The sequence below is a fragment of the Silene latifolia genome, chromosome Y, assembly GCF_048544455.1.
Source record: "Silene latifolia isolate original U9 population chromosome Y, ASM4854445v1, whole genome shotgun sequence".
NCBI lineage: Eukaryota > Viridiplantae > Streptophyta > Magnoliopsida > Caryophyllales > Caryophyllaceae > Silene > Silene latifolia.
Window position 1 is genome coordinate 33,309,723 of NC_133538.1, and position 17,113 is coordinate 33,326,835.

The 17,113-nt window shown below is 39.3% G+C and overlaps 1 long non-coding RNA gene across 1 annotated transcript; it reads right to left on the reverse strand.

The window, feature by feature from the left end:
• Positions 1–581: 581 nt before the first annotated feature.
• Positions 582–11,759, reverse strand: LOC141628351 (uncharacterized). Its single transcript, XR_012537122.1, has 7 exons — positions 11,596–11,759; positions 11,360–11,499; positions 10,940–11,228; positions 4,883–4,971; positions 3,485–3,548; positions 1,249–1,311; positions 582–951 (listed from the first exon to the last, which is right to left on the reverse strand). It is a non-coding gene; the product is annotated as an uncharacterized LOC141628351 (long non-coding RNA).
• Positions 11,760–17,113: the final 5,354 nt, after the last annotated feature.

Sequence of the window (17,113 nt, forward strand, 5' to 3'; positions counted from 1 at the left end):
AGGGATCAAAAGGGGTCTTTTCCGTTAACTTATTTTTGTATGTTTTATTATAAAACCTACTGGCGACTCCATACTATTTACTTATATATTTTAAAATAGGAGATTTTTTCAGGGATCTCACAGTGGCGACTCCGCTGGGGACTAATAAAAGGGTAAGACTCGAAATTAATTGTAATAATGTATATTTGACGTCGTTTTTGCTTTCGGTAGTACTTGCAAGTATTGTGAGTTGAAGAAAAAAAGTTAAGAATGAACAAGAAGCACTATAATTGATTGCATGTCTACGTGCTGATAAGAACAACATATTAAGAACTCGTTTATTAAATAATTTTCTTTTGTGGACTCCTTTCGTAAAATACATTGTTCTGCTTCTCGATTTTGTTTAATTTATTACATACGTTTGACTTGATTGTTGATACTTTATATCCTGTTTTAGACGGAAAAAAAGGCGTAGGCTCCTCGTTAGCCAATATTACGCCATTTAAGCTACCCTATTCACCCTCGGTAAAGTATGTTGTATACTTAGAAGGTCCACTCGACCGACTAGGCCTTACACATATTTTCCACCTCATGACGTCGCGTTTTGGCAACTCGTCCGTCCCATATGACCGGGGAGCACAAAAGCGAGAGATACCCTCGGGTATTTTAATGTTGTGAGTACCCAATTATCAACCACAAACCTAACCATAGATCCCGTAGAACCTTTGTTAGGCTATATTATGTGTCCTGTTTGTTGATAATTATTGACATGATCTTACTCGTAATAAATTAACCCCAAAAAAAAATATGATAAATAGAAATTATTCAAGTCGTGTGTTAACAGGGATAGCTAGTATGCATTGTGTCCACTCACATACGGCCATAAATTAGCCTAAGCATGCATTTGCAATTACGTCCGTCAGTTTCGTTCTCAGTCCGCCAGTGCGTAGTTTGTCATTCTGTCAATCGGTCCTGCACACCAAAAAAAAAAAGTACAGAGTTCGTTTTGTTCGTCAGTCACACATAAAAAAATAGTACTCATCACTTCAGTCTCATGTGAACATTCATCCATAAACCATTGCATTTAGCATTATCATGTCGACTGCTTTCTTAATCTATTCGCCGATGCGAGTCTAGCGAGAAAAAAAAATCAACTTCAATTATACCTTCGTTACATCATGTATGCATCACTTAGTTCATTCAAGGATTACTGAACTTGATTTATAGACTTATAGGTGGTTCGTTATTTGTCACGTATAGAGTATATACCTAAGAACTCGTATCTAGGCAGTGGCAAGATTTCCTGTCAGCATTTGCGCATAGCACCATTCTCTGCATAACCAAAAAAAGGGGTTATTAGACATTTGCATTCAGATCTCATACAGTAATAAAATTCTCATTATAAGCAGTTGTACATGTGTATTCACATACTCCATTCTAGTCCTGTTATAAAAGAAATAAAATCCTTTTCTAAAGCTAAGATGTCATGATCCAGTATAGGGAGGCGTAAAAAAGACCCAAACTTAGTAGTCACTCCAGCTTGGGGACGAGAGAAAGGTACAGGAAGACTAATTAGTATACCGCAAGCCGTACTTGTAACCCAACCACCAGTCACCATGTCGCTCGAAGAATCAGTCAAAGACCTTAAGAATGCTCTATCCATTTTGACCGACCGATTGTCATCCATAGAGGACAAAATCAAGGATGACGGTAGTGGTGAGGGTGACGTAACCAAAAAGCTCAAGGACATGGAGAAACTTATCAAAAGAAACACTAAGTATGCCGACCTACTCGATGTTGAATGTAACATGCCGAACATGCGAGGCAAACTACCTCCGAAATTTATGACCGCTGACCTACCAAAATTCAAGGGTACCGAGCATCCAGCTCACCACATAAGAAGCTTTGTACAAGCAATGGCCTTAATAGAAGGATGCATCAGTTTTTCCGGCTATTTTTCCTTCCACTCTAGAAGACGTAGCCCGGAGTTGGTTTTTCTCCTTAGATCCTACACGTGTATCTAACTGGGAAGACATAAAAAAAGAATTTCTGACACAATACTCCAGCAATGCAGACTTATTGATCACAAGGCGGGATTTAGAAGTTACGAAGCCAACTGAGAAAGAAGGGTTTACCGATTTTTTAGCTCGGTGGAGGAATAAAGCTGCAAAAATGATTGAAAGACCGCCCGAAGCCGAACAGGTTGAGATTTTTGTGAAAAATTTACGGGAACCTTATAAATCACACATGCGCTATGCAGGCATTGAATCCATTGCTCGGCTAAACAAGATCGGTATACAAATAGAAGATGATGTTGTCGAGTCTAGTGCAAAAAATCAGTCCAAAAGTTGCTTTAACAAAGATAAGAAAAACTTTTCTTCAACCTCTAAAGGAGGAGATTCAGTAAATGTCGTGGAACAAAAACCAAGAAGGGAGTTCACTGATCTAGGTATGACCCTGTCACGAGCACTGGATCGATTAATTAAGGAAGGATATATAAAGCCCATTGGACCCACTCCAGATCCAGCAAACAAAAGTCCAAAATGGAGAGAAAATGAATATTGCAAATATCACAGAGGTGAAGGGCACGATACGGATTATTGCTTCACCTTAAGGCATGCTATCCAAAATTTGATTGATAATCGCACTATCCCTTTACCCAAAGCAGCTCGAAAACCAAACAATAATAAAAATCCACTCGGAGATGTTCTGGCCATCTCAGCTAATAACCCCGTTTATGCTGACCCGACTCAGTTTATATCTGATGTTATGGGTTTATGGTTGAGTGATGAGGAAGATGAAGGGGAAGATGATGATACGACTCATGATATTTGGGGTGATGAAGAACGTGAGTCCCGTGACATTTGGGCAGACAATGAAAGTGAAGATAACACTGATAATGAACTCCACCAGAACAATGTACAAAATTTAACTCGGTCAGGTAGGCACCATAAACCTACTGACGCAAGCCCATCCCAGGTTATGCAAAGTAAAGAAGGAGAAAATAAAAGTGCAGAGGAAGATGATGCTCTCATTAAGTTGTTCAAGAAACTAAAGGCTGACATTACAGTTTGGGATCTATTATGCAATTCGCTGGAACACATGCATGCTATTCTAAGTACATTAACAAGTATGAGTGTCCCATCTGCAACTACCACGGCTGAACTAGCAAGTTATTTGACAACGGACAGAGAGGCACCAATCATTACGTTTTCTGATAAAGATTTACCCCCAGAAGGGATAAAACACAACAAGGCACTCCACCTAACTATGCTATGCAACAATAAATATGTTCCACTCTCACTAGTTGATAACGGATCGGCAGTAAACCTCTGCCCACTTCGAACTGCCCAAGCTTTGGGCTTTGAGGAAAAAGATTTTAAAAAGACTAATCGGATTGTTCGTGCATATGACAACACACGTAGAGACGTATTAGGGCTGTTGACAACTAATATAACTACTGGACCCATAGAAAAGAAAGTCACGTTTCTGGTGATCGACATACCTGCCTCATTAATCTTCTTTTGGGAAGGCCGTGGCTTCATGAGCTTAATGCCATATCTTCATCCCTGCATCAAAAAGTCAAAATGATAATTCAAGGATCATTAATCACTCTAGATGCATCACCTGCCAGAGTTGAGAACACACCCAATCCAGTATTGCAAGTTAACCATGGTGAAGATGACGTAGACCTATGGGGTTTCAGCGAAGAGGTCGATTTCATAGAAGACGGGTCACATCCCATTGATAAAAAAACTAGCCCCTATTATGCGAATACTACTGTGAACTTAATAATGAAAAACAGCGGCTACATGCATGGGACAACACTTGGTAAGACGCCTAAAAGGGCATCCGACCCTTCACTTAATAGAACCAAACACGACCTCTTTGGGTTAAGATATCACCCATCCAAAAAAGAAATAAGAGAAGCATTGACAAAGAGAATGAAGGAAAAAGTTGCTAAGAGAAAAAATAAACCTACAAATCAAATAATAGGTGCATATCCACACACATTAAATGGACAATTTGTCAAAGAAGGTGATTATTTTCCACATTTTAACTTTCCAGAACCATTCTTTGTCGAAAAGACAAAACAGAAAGTTCCTGGATTTGAAATATTTGAGGACTGTCACTTTTATGAGGAGGCACTTCCCCTCCCATTAAAAATGCCAACCGAAGAATGGATTCCAAAAACAAATAATAATGCCTTTGATTTACTCTTTGGACAGGCACCCATAAAACACTCAGAGCATTTTGTCATGGCACTTCAAGACAACAACTTTGACCCTTCTAAGCTATTCACAACCCATTGCAACAATAACATGGAGCATGGATGGCGTAAAACCTGGAAGTGGACTACAACTAATGGAAAGAGTATCAAAATCAGTGTGGGAGAAGGGCCTATGTTTGAGGAAGCTGAGTCCGAACCCGAGTCTGAAACCGAGTCTGAGATAGAGAGTCAGTCAGAGTCTAGCAAGTCTAGCAAGCAGGGGTTTTCACCCTTCCATACCTCCATCGAGTCTAGTGTCCTACATGAGTCGGGGCTTAACCCTATTTCTTTTCATGCCGAGTCGGGGAGTTCCCCTGTTATTTCTAGTTCAAATTCAAATTCCGTGTCTAGTGATATACTCCTTAATGTACTTCTTTCAAAGGATAATAAAATAGCTTTCAATTAATTGTCTGGTTCTCCTACCCTTCCTATTTCTTATTCTGATTGTTTAGTTTCCGATGAAGATGAGTTGCCAAAAGATATAATAAAAGCATTAACACATCAAGAAAATAAAACATCAATAATTGAGGAAACGGAATTAATAAACATAGGCACTGATCAAGATAAGAAAGAAATAAAGATTGGGTTGTCACTAAACTCAGAAGAACGAGCGAGTTTGATTAAAGTACTCACGGAATATCGCGACGTGTTTGCCTGGTCTTATAAAGATATGCCCGGCATAGACAGAGAAATTGCTGAACATACTATCCCACTGTATCCTGCTGCAAAACCCATAAAAAAGAGACTTAGAAGGATGAAATCAGAATGGGCATTAAAAATAAAAGAGGAAATACAAAAACAATTAGATGCAAGTTTTATAAGAGTAGCTAACTACCCGGAGTGGGTGGCAAATGTTGTTCCAGTACCCAAAAAAGACGGAAGGGTCAGAATGTGTGTTGACTATAGGGACCTTAATAAAGCAAGTCCAAAAGACAATTTTCCACTACCCCATATTGACATTTTAGTGGATAACACGGCTGGTCACGCTCTACTTTCTTTTATGGATGGTTACGCGGGGTATAATCAAATTAAAATGGTCAAGGAAGATATGGAGAAAACTACATTCCTCACTGAATGGGGAACATATTGTTATACGGTTATGCCATTTGGACTTAAAAATGCGGGAGCCACTTACCAAAGCACCACCACAACACTATTGCATGACATGATGCACAAGGAGGTCGAGGTCTATGTAGATGATATGATAATAAAGTCATTGGATAGAGAAGGTCATACGACCGCGTTACAAAAATTCTTTGATAGGCTACGAAAATATAATGTTCGACTCAACCCGCCAAAATGTGCTTTCGGGGTTACCTCTGGGAAGCTTTTAGGATATGTTGTTAGTAATAGAGGCATTGAGGCATTGAGGCTGATCCATCCAAGATCAAGGCAATTAGAAATATGCCACCACCAAAAACAGAGAAGCAAGTTCGGGTATTTTTGGGGCAGTTACAATACATTAGCCATTTTATATCCAAGCTTACCATGGTGTGTGAACAAATTTTTAAGAAACTAAAGAAAGGGGCATCCCTTGAATGGGATGAACAATGTCAGCAAGCATTCGAAAAAGTAAAAAAATACTTAGAAAACCCACCTATCCTGGTCCCTCCAAGACCTGGACTACCACTTCTCTTAGACTTGACAGTAACCGAGACATCAATGGGTGCAATGTTAGCATAAGTTCAGGATGGTCAAGAAAAAGCAATTTACTACCTGAGCAAAAAATTCCTGGAATACGAAACCAATTATTCTCCAATCGAGAAATCTTGTCTAGCATTAGTGTGGGCCACCAAGAAGTTAAGGCACTACATGGTGACCCACACAATTCATGTCATATCACGAATGAACCCTCTTAAGTATCTCTTTGAAAAGCCAGTTCTTAGCGGCAGAATAGCAAGATGGACCATGATGCTTGCTAAGTTCGATCTTACATTTATGGCTCTTAAATCGATTAAGGGAAAGGCAATTTCTGATTACCTAGCTGATTTTCCCGTTTCAGAAGACAAACAGGAAGCATACGACTTCCCTGACGAGGAAATATTTGTTACTGATGACGACTATTGGCAGTTATTTTTCGATGGTGCATCCAATCAAAAGGGATATGGCATAGGGGTACTTTTGATTTCACCAGATGGGGCACATACCCCCCTTTCAGTCAAGTTAGATTTTAGCGTCACAAATAATGAAGCAGAATATGAAGCGTGTATATTAGGACTTCGAGCGGCAACAGCCTTGGGGATTAAAAACTTGAGAGTATACGGAGATTCGTCACTCGTTATAAATCAGATTTTGGGAAAATGGAAAGTCAAAAGCGAGGGCCTGGCACTTTACCAAACGTACCTCGAAACCATTCTGAAGCATTTTGATGATCCAAAGTTCTTTTATCTATCCCGAGATGAAAACCAATTTGCAGATGCTCTAGCTAAATTGGCATCGATGATCAATATTCCAAATGAATTAGAAAATATTCCATTGTGCATTGAAAGAAGAGAGGAACCAAAGATCTTGTATGGCCCTTGATGATACAATGGAGTGGTGATGACGCACCATGGTACACGGATGTTTTAAATTATCACTTAGGAAGAGGCTTTCTGCCAGATTCTAATGTAAGGACGCAGCGCACTATCAAAAGGTTTGCAGCATAATTTATTCTTAGTCAAGGCAAGTTATACAAGAAGTATTAACAAGGGATATTACTCTTATGTGTGGATGGAAAGGAAGCTAAAAGAATTATCGAAGAAGTGCATAATGGTACTTGAGGACCGCACATGAACGGCCGGATGTTAGCAAAAAAGATAATGCGGATAGGATATTTTTGGTCGACACAGGAACATGATTGTACACAGTATGTTAAGAGGTGTCATAAATGCCAGATTTATGCCAATGCACAGTATATACCACCTTCATTGTTGTACAATTTGGCATCACCTTGGCCATTTTCGATATGGGGCATAGATATAATTAGCAAAATCACTCCCAAGGGTACCGGAGGACATGAATTTATATTAGTAGCAATCGACTACTTTACTAAGTGGGTTGAGGCAGCGTCTTATGCTACCTTGACTTCTAAACATGTTGCCAAATTCATCACTGAAAATATAATTTGTAGGTATGGTGTCCCTCATGAGTTGATTAGTGATCATGTTTCCCATTTTAAGAAAGATGTGGCTGCCTTCCTAACGCATTACAAGATCCAGCAGCGTAAGTTGTCTACGTATAGACCACAAATGAATGGGGCAGTGGAAGCGGCGAATAAAAATGTGAAAACTATAATTGAAAAGATGACAGAAAAGTATCATGATTGGCCTGCAAAGTTGCCTTTCGCCTTATGGAGATATCGTACGTCGGTTAGAACACCAACCGGTGCAACAGCATATTCACTAGTCTACGGGATGGAGGCAGTACTTCCTATAGAACTTGAAATTCCCTCTCTTAGAATCGCATTGGAAAGCCAAATACCGGAAGTGGATTGGGTACAAGCTCGATATGAAGAATTGCTATTAATAGACGAGAAAAGACTAGCAGCTCTTAAACAAGTTCAGTTATACCAAAGAAGGATTTCTCGTTCTTTTAATAAAAAGATCAGGGCAAGGAACTTAAAAGATGGAGATTTAGTTCTTAAAGAAATACGGGCACCGGTCAGAGACCCGAGAGGCAAGCTCAAACCAAACTGGGTCGGCCCTTACATAATTAAAAAGATTTTAAAAGGAGGGGCAGTGCAACTGACAGACATAGAAGGGGTTGAGTTCAGTCAATTAACCAATCTTGATCAGTTGAAGAAATATCATGTGTAAGTATACCAAAAAAAAAAGACCCCTCTAGGTCGAAAAAAAAATTAAAAATTTAATGTTAAGTAAAAGAGTAAAATAAAAAAACGCAGCGAAAGTAAAAAAAAAATGGTAAAAAGCCCCTGCCAAATCGCAACAAAAGAGAAAAAAAAAATAATTCAGAATGGAGACCCCTACCAGGTTCAAAAAAAAAAACAAAAAAAATTATTAAACAAAAGAGAAAAGACCCCTACCAGGTCCAAAAATAATGAATGAAGTCCAGTAGTAGCAGTCAGACATAAAGGACAGCCACAGCAGAATGAATGAACAAGGAAGCAGAAGACGAAGAAGGGTGCAAACAGAGTTGGCAGCAATTCAGAATGGAGACCCCTCTCAGTTTTTTTTTTTTAAAAAAAAAAACAGAGAGGAGATAAAACAAAAAAAAAAAGAAAAAAAAATAACTTAGAAAAAGTAACAGGTTCAAAAAATATTAGAATCTGTAGCAAGTTTTGTTATCAATATATATCGCTCCTAATTAGGAGTTTTCAAAAAAAAAAAAAAGTGGCAACTAATCGGAGAAAACTAACAATTGTTCCTCTTATTCTATATCTAGAGTTATCATGGCAGTAAAAAAAAACAAAAACAAATTCCTACACAAACTTTGAGGTTTGTAGAGTTCATAATCCATCCCTTTATTTCAATCCTAATAAGCTACAACTACATTTATAAGACTCTAGATTCCACTTATTCTCACTCCTTAGGTTCCTTAGCCTTTGTACTCTTCTTTCTTGCTTCATTCTGATCATCCGGGTCATTCTGATCCTTCTTTCTTTTCCAAACCAGACTTCTACTACCTCCACTTTTGTGTCCTCTACTAGAGTCTTAGAGTTTGTTTGAGTCAGGTCAGGTCTTTCTCCCATCTCAGTAGCATCAAGTTGCAACCTACGTTCCGCTTGACGAGCTGATTCACGCTCCTCTACAGAGTGTGATGTCATCCAAACCTTATAATGATCGTTTATGTAGGTTGAGTCAGGAACCTTTTGTATAGTCCAGAACCTACGTGCATTCCAGTATTGGTACCAGTTACGCAGATAAGAATGGGTAATAAGGGAAATTCCAGGAGAAACAGTATCTAAAGAAGGTACTCGTTGTTTTCGCCCGAATTGTCGTAGCAAGCGAGAAGGAAATATGAAAGAGGAGTGAGTAAGGCCAGGTAGTCTATAGAATGCTATAGAAGATCGCGGGGCCGTTATAGCAGGGATGTGCCACCATGATATAGTCCAACGAATTGGAAACCCACTGTTTATCCATTCCCTCCAGTAGCTAAGTGGCTGCTCCCCTTTCACAACTCTTTGTCTGCCAGGAAAGCTATGAGGTTGATAAGATTTGGGATCGAGAGGTCGTTCAATTAGTCGCATACGCTCTTGTAGCCATACCTAGGACAAATATTTATCGACATAAAATGACCCGCACCAGATCAGGAAAAAAAAAAATAAAGAAATAAAATGACCCACACCAGGTTAGAAAATAAAGAGAAATAAAATGACCCACACCAGGTCGAAAAAAAAAAGAAAAGGAATCAAAAGTAGGAAAATATGTGAGTTGTGTGAATGACACAAGAAATTACCTGAAGTAACAGGGGGCTACCGCAGAATGCAGCTTCTGGATTATGTCGTAAGGTATCTAAGCAATGAAGAGTTTCAGCTAAGACCAGAGGCATAGGTGAGCAGTCGTTGCGCATGTGCTTTACTACTCTTAGAAGGCAGCCGTGTCCGTAAACATTGGAAGGGCTTACAAATAGATAACGGTTGAGCAGGCATAACACCAATGGGCATAATGGAAGTCAATCACAGTCCTGGGATAGCTAGGGGAAGTGAAGTGTGCGATCAGATGATAGAGATTTTCCCTACGGCCGTTCAAAAATTCATCTACACGAGTAGTAATGCCCAGATAATCTTTGAAGTTTTTTCTTAAATCATCATCGAGACTAGGAAGCGCAGGAGAAGACTGAACAGATGGTCCTAGGATGGCACTAAATTCCCCCCTCATAGGACATATCTCACGATCACTAAAGCGGAATACGTGAACTTCAGGATCCCAAAATAAAGCGGCAGCGCGTAAAAAATCCCAGGAGATCTTAACTTGTTTCAACGATAGTAGCAAGGGTCCCAGCTGAACACCAATAATGTAGTCCTTTTCATCCTTCATGAGGCTGTCAAGCCACAATTTTAGAGCGTTTTCAAAATTTTGAGACATTGTGAGTGAAGAGGAAATTTTTGAGATGGAGAAGTTTAAAGAGAGAGTGCTATTTAAAGAGAAGAAAACTGGGGGCTAGTATAAATCTTTATCCGTATTAAATAACGAGTTACCAGATACCCATTCTTGTCAGGTGCAGAATAGGAATAGCTACTGAGATTTAAGAATTCTAGTAGAAGTCGATAAGCCGAACTTTCTAAGAAAAATCACGGCCAAAGGCTGGATTCCTATCTGAATTCGAATACCCGCCCCTATCCTGGATCATGCTCAACAACACCATCTTTCATTTTTATTTAACAGAACTAGTAATGGAAATGTAACAAACATTTATCTAGTCTATTTTTTCAAAACAAATGCGTCGTTAATTGTTTAGTGTGGTCTTCATTGTCGAAGGTGCATCAACATATATCGTTAGCATTATAAGCATACATTAATTTACATCATGTATTATTATCAGCATAGAACATAAAAAAATGTATTGTTAAAATCATGCTATCAATTCAATCAAATTATCAAGCACACGACTTGATTCGCGAGACCAGTAAAGCGATCATTTCAATCGTATTATCAGACATACAACCTGACCAGTAAAATCAAATGAAAAAAAAAGAGGAAAAAAGACGAATCTGAATTAAATATTTCATAAAAGGACGGAACCACTCACAGTTCGAAATGGAGCCTTGAATAACGACCAGTAGGTTTGATAGTAGTCCGTTAAGGATGGCTACGGGCGCAACCCATGCTGATTTTATCCCATATCAGGAACCAAAGGATCGACAGTGCTCCGTCATCAATAATATGGCGGCACAACCGCCGTTCTCATCCCACATCAGGAAACAAAAAAATACGACGATGCTCTTTTATCAGTCACCTCATCGCCAAATCCGGAGTTGTAACGAGGTTGCAACGGCTTGCGTGGATCTCAGGATACGATTGATTGGGGATTTAATTTTCTGAGCACGACAAACAAATTAAAGAGAACTAAGTCAATTGGGAAACAAGGATATGACTATTTGGAATTTCATCAGGCAAAACGATGGAGGAATTTGAGAAATTAATTAGAAAACAGTCAAAGAAAAAAAACCTGAAATCACACCAGGCATATACTTAAAAATTTCGAGAGAAATGCTGGAGAGAGAAAGTAATAGCGTGATAAAGGCGATTTAGGGTTTTAGCTTTTCTGTTGATCTGCAATGGCTCGTCACCGGAAAAACGTTCCTAAATCTAATAGAATAATACAATTAATAACTAAAAAATCACAAAATACTACTAATACACTAAATAATAATACTTCTTCTGGATCGAGATTTGCGAGTTTACATAGAGAGGATGAAAGCCTTGCTGATTTGGGGATTATTGAGGAACCTGTGTCGATTCTTCGGCCGTTTAATCTGAGCAATGGAATGGAATCTATTATGGAAGAAGACAGTGAGGATGCTTCTGACTGGGAGGAGGTTTCAAGGCGGGGTCATTCTTCTGGGTCTGAAACATCATCTAGGGTAAGGCCTCTACAACTTACTGATAGTGATGTTAATTCTGAACTCAGCTTTTGGTCCACATGTCCTTGGGGCTAACCCTCCTTTCAAGGTTATTGAGAGTTTTATTAAGCGTATCTGGGGGTATACAGATTATGATAAACTGTCTTTTAATTCTAATGGGATTTTTCTGGTACGTTTTAAAACTGAGGAAATGAAACTTCGAGTCTTACAGTCAGGGCCTGTGTTTTTTGAGAACAAACAAGTGGTGGTTAAGGAGTGGACCCCGAATACTAAGTTAGTAAGGGAGGCAGTGGATATGGTGCCAATCTGGATTCGTTTATATGGTCTTCCACTAAAATTCTGGGGTAATGCTCTTCAAAAGATTGCTGGACTTGTTGGAAAACCATTGAGAACTGACAGTAATACTCAATTAAAAACCTTTCTCAGCCATGCTAGGGTTATGGTGGAAGTCCCAATAGATGCAGCATTGCCAGACGTGATTGAATTTACTGATGAATTGGATGTGGTTCATAGGCAGATTATCCATTATGAGTGGAAGCCAACTAAATGTGTTGAATGTAATGGCTTAGGGCATCTGGCTAGGGATTGCAGGAAGAAGCAGACTAGACCAGCTGTCAGGAAGAAGGTATGGGTGCCTAAACCTCCTAGGGTGGAAGTCCCTCCTGTGGTTGAAGTTCTTGTGCTGTCTCCTACACCTGCTGAGGCCCATAGGACTACTGATGTTGTGCCCACTCCTAGTCAGCCTGTTGTGGTAGCAAATATAGGAGGGATGGAGGGGTTTAGGGGTCTTGTTACACCTATGCCAGCTTCATTTCATTCTTTTACTCCTGCTAAAATCATTACTAAACTGACCAGACATGGTGGGATTGCTGTAGGTAGTGCCAGAAGGACTTTTTTGGAGGTTTTGGAGCACTCTGTTCACTATAGGAGGGTCCTGGAAGGGGAAATGGAAGAGTCTTCATCTAACCTGGAATATGGGTAGCTTGGGGTTTTGGAATGTCCGGGGTATGAATAGTATGAATAAGCATAAAGATATTAGATGGTTTATGCATACTAATAATGTAGGGATTTTTGGCCTAGTTGAAACTAGAGTTAGAAGTTGTGCTGTTAATAAAATTCACCAGAGTATAGGACTTCACTGGGCTATGACAAATAACTTCGCAGCTCATCCTAGGGGTAGAATCTGGATTTTGTGGGATGCTAATAACTATGATGTAGTGGTGTTGAGAAGTGAAGCTCAGGTAATTCATACTAAAGTTACCTTTCTTCCAACTGGGGCTGTTTGGTGGATGTCTGTGATATATGGGTTTAATAGAATTGCTGAGAGAATCTCACTTTGGCAGTCTTTGAAGGAGATGCACTCTGTTGTTAATGGGCCTTGGATTGCTATGGGGTATTTTAACAATGTATTGGGTATGTCTGAAAGAATTGGGTCTGAGGTAACAATGGCTGAGTTGAAAGGATTCCAAGAATGTGCTGTGGAGTGTGGTTTACTTGATCTGCCAGCTCAAGGGGCATTTTTTACTTGGAATAACAAGCACGAACCTGGGGCTATGGTCTTTAGCAGATTGGACAGAGCTATGGTTAATGATGAGTGGTTAATGCAGTTTCCTGATACTACTACTGTCTTCCATCCTGAAGGACTATTTGACCACTGCCCATGCACCATTAACATGAGAAATGAACCTGAGAGAAGGAAGAGTGGATTTAAATATTTTAATATGTGGGGTAAAGTGCCTGAGTTCAATGCCACTGTCCAAAAGGTTTGGTATACCCATGTTCCTGGTTATAAAATGTTCCAATTAGTTAAAAAGTTGAAGCTGCTTAAACCTTGCTTAAGACAGCTGAATGGTGAGGTGTTTGGCAATATAGAAACTTCTGCCAATGTGGCCAAGCTTTATCTTCAGAAGATTCAAACTCAAATGCACTCTGATCCTACAAATGTAAGCATTCAACAAAACGAGAAGGAAGCTGCTGCTAGTTATAAAGAGCTTGAGGAGGCTAGGAGAAGTTTCCTGTATCAAAAATCCAAAGCTCAATGGATGGAGGATGGGGATGAGAATACTCATTATTTCCACAGTATCTTGAAGGCCAGGAGAATGAGTAATAGAGTCTTAAGCATCCAAAATCTTAATGGAGACAACTGTTCTACTGCCCAAACTATTGAGGATGCGTTTGTGGAGTATTATATGCATCTGCTAGGCTCTAGCAAAGCTGTCACACCTGTACATGTCCCAACTGTCAGAAAAGGAACAGTGCTTACTGCTGAACAATGTCAAAGTCTGGTACAGGAGATTACTTCAGAGGAAATTAACCAGGCCCTCTCTTCTATTCCTGCCAACAAAGCCCCAGGCCCAGATGGTTATACATCACAATTCTTTAGAGATGCTGCTGATATTGTGGGGGAGGATTTGGTTGCTGCAGTGAAGGAGTTCTTCCAGTCTGGGAAGTTACTCACTCAGGTTAACTCTACAATCCTTACCCTAGTACCCAAAAAAGCTAGGCTTATCTCTGTGACTGACTTTAGGCCCATTGCTTGTTGCAATGTGGTCTATAAAGTTATCTCTAAAGTCATTTGCAATAGGCTTGTACCTATTCTTCCTACTATAGTGAGTGTCACTCAAAGTGCTTTTATTAAAGGAAGGGATATAGTTGACAACATCCTGATTTGCCATGATCTTGTTAGACTTTACAATAGGAAGGCTTGTTCCCCTAGATGCATCATGAAAGTTGATTTAAAGAAAGCATATGACTCCATAGAGTGGCAGTTCATTGAACAGATGCTTATTGCTCTAGGTTTCCCTGACAGAATGGTTAAGTGGATCATGGTCTGTGTATCCTCCCCCTGGTTCTCCCTTTCTTTGAATGGCAACACTTTTGGGTATTTCAAGGGAAAGAGAGGTATTAGGCAAGGGGATCCCATGTCACCTTTGGTTTTTACCCTTTGTATAGAGTATTTAAGTAGGATTCTAAATGAGGTGACTGCTAGAATGGACTTCAATTATCATCCCTTATGTAGACCTTTGCAACTTAGTCATTTGTGCTTTGCAGATGACTTGCTCATGTTTTGTAGGGGAGATAGGGGTTCTATCATTATTATATTGAGATCCTTTGCCACTTTCTCCAAAGCTTCTAGGCTGGAAATGAATAGGGATAAATCTGACATTTATTTTAATGGAATGGTTCAAAGTGATATTGATTATATTCTGACTTACTCTGGTTTTAAACTTGGGACTTTCCCCTTTAGGTATCTGGGGGTGCCTATCTCCTATAAGAGGCTGGCTATAGGGGATTGCACCAGGTTAGTGGATAAAATTGTAGGGAGAATTAGGGGTTGGGGGGCCAAGAAGCTAAGCTATGCAGGCAGAATGGTTCTTGTGCAGTCTGTTCTCTCTCAACTTCATTCTTTTTGGTCAAGGATCTTTGTCATACCCACTACAGTCATTGATAGAATTGAGCGTATTTGTAGAACCTATCTCTGGTCAGGGGGGAACAACATTGTAGAGCTCCTGCTGTGTCATGGGATAAGGTATGCAAATCAAAGAAGCATGGTGGACTGGGAATAATTAATTGTAAACTTTGGAATGAGGCTATGATTGGTAAGTATGTGTGGTGGCTTGCCTCTAAAGCTGACCATCTTTGGATTAGATGGGTAAATCACATATATATGAAAGGGCAACACTGGATGGATTATCAACCTACTTGTAATACTAGTTGGACATGGAGACGAATTTGCCATGTGAAAGAGGTTATGAAACCTGGATATACTAACTCTGTGTGGACTGGGACTGCTGGGGACTACTCTGCATCACAGGGGTACAAATGGCTGCAAGGGGAGCAGGTGAAGTGTGGTTGGTTTCCTTTGATATGGAATAAGTCCAATATTCCTAAACATTCCTTTGTGGGGTGGATGGCAGTTCAGGGTAGGTTGTTTACTAAGGATAGAATGCAAGCTTTTGGGTTACCTACTAATGGCTTATGTGATTTCTATCTTCAAGCTGCTGAGAACCATCAGCATTTGCTTTCTCAATGTGTTTACAGTCAGAAATGCTGGGATAGATTAATGATATGGCTTGGGATGAATGTTCCTGTACAAGATGTGATACAATGGAGTGTCAATTGGAGATGCAGATCACTGCTAAAGAAATAGATTGTGTTCACTGCTATCACAGCTCTATGGTACCACCTGTGGCATGCTCGGAATATTTGTAGACTAGAAGCCAAGGTGTTCACTCCTTCCTATATAATTAAGAAAATTACTTCTGAGGTACAGCAGAGATGCAGGCAGAAATTAGATACCTCTAAATTTCAGCTACCAGGGGCACTGACAGGGATGCAGACGAGCTAGAGTTTAGCTTGTTTATGTATTTTTTATGTTGCTATAATGGTTACTGGTCATAGCTTGGTGAAAGAACTTTTGTAATTCGGTTTTTTTTTTTATCTTTTATAATATATTTTCACATTTCACCAAAAAAAAAACCTGAAATCATAGTATGGAACAACACTTGATCAAATGAACATGCAGACTTTGTTTGACGATTGTCAATCATTGTATCTCCGTGTGTCAGCTCAAATAACGGCTACGACAACACTACTTCGACCAATAGATCGGCATTTTCTCTGATGGGCAACAACAAACGGGTTTAAACAAATTGAGTGGAGTTTCCTTAGCAACAAGGAAAAAAATCGGTCCAGAAACAAAGTAATGGTTGATTGAGGATTCAATTTTGTGAGCAATAATGAAGGAATTGATGGGGAAAATCAAATGTTTAGGCGTGGGATTATTCCAGAAAAAGAAAAATTAGATTTTCTTTAGTGGATAAGCTTTCACGTGATGACATATTAAAGGGTCCGCTTATTTCTTACCCGTCTTTTAATTAGGCGTGTTCAATTGCCCGTCTGATTTGATTATAAACACGCTCGTGTTAAATAAAATCGTAATTGCTAAATCCCGCGCACCAGTTTACTAAATCCCGCGCTTTTTGCTTCTGAAATTCCATAATTGTCCTTCTTCTTAAAAGATAATTAAGAAGAGTTCTCCCCCTCTTTTCTCAAAACCTAACCAATTCGTTCGACAATAATCGATTGTAATATGCGCATATTACATGTAATTTTACCGTTTTAGCAACAACTTTTTAATACCGTCTTTTAATCGATTTAATTAGTGTTTTTTTTTCTGAAAAAAAGGTTTATTTTTAAAATTAGGGTTTGGATTGATATCGATTACAATTAAAATCGGATTGTTGAAAGGGTGTTTGTGAGATAGTCGAATTTATTCAAATCTTCAAACGTTGTTAATCGGCTATTTCAACACTTACAAATTGTGGATTAACAGATGT